Source organism: Halyomorpha halys, unplaced genomic scaffold (genome assembly GCF_000696795.3).
Source record: "Halyomorpha halys isolate HHAL.00 unplaced genomic scaffold, Hhal_1.1 Scaffold107.1, whole genome shotgun sequence".
Classification (NCBI taxonomy): Eukaryota; Metazoa; Arthropoda; class Insecta; order Hemiptera; family Pentatomidae; genus Halyomorpha; species Halyomorpha halys.
In genome coordinates, this window is record NW_027112128.1 from 94,860 (window position 1) to 98,799 (window position 3,940).

Here is a 3,940-nt window from a genome sequence, read left to right on the forward strand (position 1 = left end):
TTAAATGTCCAAACCTTTTATAGTATCAAAATACTGATATCTCCAATTTTTAACGTTACATAGGAACGATAGTAATAATAAATAAAAGTTAACTAATAATAGTAATAAAAGTTAACTTTTATTTCGAATTTACTTTTGCACCCAGAAGACACATATTTCAACTCAATTTATTATTTTTTTATTAAAACTGCGAAGTGTAAAGTAAGGCCTGGTCTCTGTTTCATAATTAAATATAAACCAGCTTCTGGATTTAGCAGTGGATTTTGCTTGATACAATTTCTTTAACTTATTTTTCGTGACTTATAATTTTTAACACATTTTATCGCTAAATAGTCATTCCCATTATGAAAAAAATATGTTTTAATGTTATTATTTTATATTCCTTATACTATAATGAACTATAATTACTTGTTGTATACTATAATTACTATAATCATTATTAATGAACTAATGCTATTACTTTTCATTATGAAACAAGAACGTAGAAGCGAAATTTTTATTAATAATTCAAAAAGAAAGTTAATTTCTTCGCTGTATATATTTTTTATGGATTATAATAGACTATAAAGAATAATAAAAAATATTCCGGTATAGTGTAAATAAGTATACGATTATTAAAAAACTTAATGAACTAATTTCTTTAAATGCATTGTGTATGAAAAAAAAACTATTTCCTAAGCACTGTCCATAAGGAACTAGTCCACTAAAACTATTTGAAATTTGTACAATAAAAAATGTGTATATATAATGATATTAATGATGAGTAAAGATATTAAAATATTTATTTGGAAAATGGTTAAACATTTTTCCCTATTAGTTTTATTGTTATAATTTCCTAATTCTATTCGATTCTACCTCAAAGTCTTGAATTAAATTGAATTCAAGCAAATTGATAAAAAAAACAAGGTTTTAGCTGAGCAGGCTGTTTGATAATAAATGAGTTCATTAAGTTCAAGTGGGTTGTAATAAACACACAGGGGCAAAAAATATATGGATAAATATTAGTTTAGTTGTTCATTTTCAACTCCCAACCTTCGCAACAATGTCACCTAGAATCAAATTTCATTTACGAGAATTGCTTTGGTTATTTTTTAGATTATATTAGCATGTTTAATTTTAAAAAATAAACATAAAGATATAAGTTTTTTTTTTTAATTCCATCATTTTTTCCTTATCTTCATATTCGCTGGAAATTCGAATTATGGAAAATTAATTCAAATAACTCTAATTTTATATTGTCCAAAATAGAACGGTTTTGATTTTCTTCACAAATTTCGACGGTTTGAGATTTTTCTGTGCAACAAAAAGTTTGGAAACCGCTTCCGTTGGGTGTGGCTAGAACATGAAGAGTTTGTTGGGGTAAAAATTATCTTTATTGCAAAGAGTTAAGGAAAAAAAAACTGTTGGATGTTAAATTTTTTTAAACTACTTTGACAACAAGGCTTAGCCAATTTTTAGGTAAAGGAAAACGGTTTATACGATTATTCAATATCTGCTTCTTGGTTATGCCTTATCTCCTTCTTTAGATCTTCATATGCGAGATGTGATTTCGTCAAGTGCAATCACAGGCTGCCACTGAAATAGGACCAAGCCAAACCTATTTAACATAAACTTAAGTCCCTATTTCCAAGAAGGCTGTTTTATTGCACCAGTTTAAGAGGACTATTCAGGAATCATTTGACCGAGATTGCGTAAAACTTGCTGGGGACAAACTCACTGCTACTGCATTTTATAATAATATTTTCCAAAATAACATATGTTCTTGCATCGTTTTTTTTGCTTTGCAGGATCTCTTCTATGCTTGTTCCTATCATTGTTTTTTTCTCATAGCAGAGAAGAGAGGGCACTCTAATAGCACGTGTTTTACTGTTCCGATGACTTGGAAGTCCATGCACGTTGGTAGCTTCTAGACCACGTAACAAATACCGTGTGGAAACTCATGTTTTCCATGACTGTGTCCAATACGGATGTCCAAGCTGAGGATGATCTCTTCTCGCCCTGACTTTCGGTTTGATGTTTTTCCACGAATGGACTCCTTTTTGACTTCTAGAAGCATAGCACCACTAATTTTTCAAGTTTGGTTCCATTCTCTGGGGATCATCTCTATTACAGTTACTTGTGGGATATCTTGATGGGCAGCCGAATCAGCTCTCTTATCGCCAAATATACCACAATGCCAATGTCAATGGGACCCACCCTCGTATGAAGATGGTCTTTAATGAAATTTGCTTCTTCTTAGAAGACAGAGTAATCTTCTGGAAGTTTACATTTCAGTTCGAAAATAAATTTTAAAATAAAACTAAATTTCCATTTTCTTGAAGGTTAATTTTGTTAGATATGTTAGAGTGTTGAGTTGAGGGTACGCTATATTATAATCTATAAAGTTACTGCACAGCAATTAAATACCAATTGTAAAAATTGCGGCAGTAATCTCTCGAATCTTCACAGATTTTTGCTACACAAAAAAAACTCTTAAGGCAATCAAAGAATGCATCATGAAAATAATTTATTCTTTGGAATATCGAATGACTTTTACAATTTTAGGGGTATTATGCAGAAATGGTAAAAAATGAAAGAGGCTTATCTCCATATAAAAGTATTATATTTTTTTAAATTTAGAGCAGTTGTTAAATCTTATGTATTTTACTCCTGTACTATTGTGTAATTAATAGAAAAATTGTCATAAAAAAAACATACTAGGTAATATTTGTTTATCGAGTTCTTAATTTGGTCCCTTTGCAGATAAACTCTAATTATGATAGGGAATCATCAATGAACCAGTGATTTTAAGCTATTGAATAATTTCAAATGGAAAAATGGAAAAAAAGTAATATAAATCTGTAGATCTGAAATGATTGCATAATTTTGAAATAAAGGATTGATGTATTTACAAAACTAGTTCTCAAGCGTTGTGGTGTCAAATGTTATATCAGTTTGTAAACGCGAGGGTAAATTTTCCGATCTTATTAGTTTTTTATTGATTCAATTAAATTACATTATAACTTCATATGGGAAGTGATAATGACAATTTGTTTAAATCATATATTCTTCACTAAAAGCGCAAAAGACTTGTAAAACCAGTTTTTGGCCAAATTTTATGTCCTTCCAGGTTTTGGGATGGTATTGGGAAAATGTGTATATAGACAGACTTCTTTGAGAGATGAGGCAGAAATATCCGTGGGCTCTGTTCGCAAAACATTCTCTCTGTTTATTAGAATGATTACTTTCAAGTAAAGTTCAGTTACCTCTGCTGCAATTTATGACGTGCCTCAATGACATTAATCTTCGGCTTCTTCCTGCGATTTGTTCCCCTCGGCCTTTCCTAATGATATTTAGGCAAGTGATAACTGTTTGTTATGTAATATACGCCCGAATTCTCAGGAGCTTTATGGGAGCTGTGACATCACAGAGATGCTCCGCGAGTAGCCTTTGGGAGAAAGCTGGACCCTGTATGACGAAAATCTAATATTCAGGTCGATGTATAAAAACCACACCTCGGAGCTAGGGAGCATTAGTCTTCAACCTAACCATGGACGGTTATCTTGTAAGTATCAATCGTTAACAGTTTAACATCGTGTACCTTAAATGTAATTGTTGTTAAACCTTTCGACGATGGTAATCTGTAGTCAGAATTCAGTGGTTAACATCATTATTATTATTAATTACACTCATCAGTGAAAAACTAAACTACTATTTCTACACTGTGTGTTTGTTGCATTCCTCTTCCCCTCTCAAACTGCGACTTTTCCTCTTCAATAACGAGAGCAAGGTCACAGTATAGACGAGGATTAAGGCATGCCACAAACGCATACTATGGACATATTTTTAGAATTTAAATGTACATAGAAGCTGATTTTATAGCTATCGTCTAGAAGTATCTTTCAGTTATAAAAAAATGTTATTGAATTAGTAGTATGTTGGTCAGAAACATTCTTTTTTA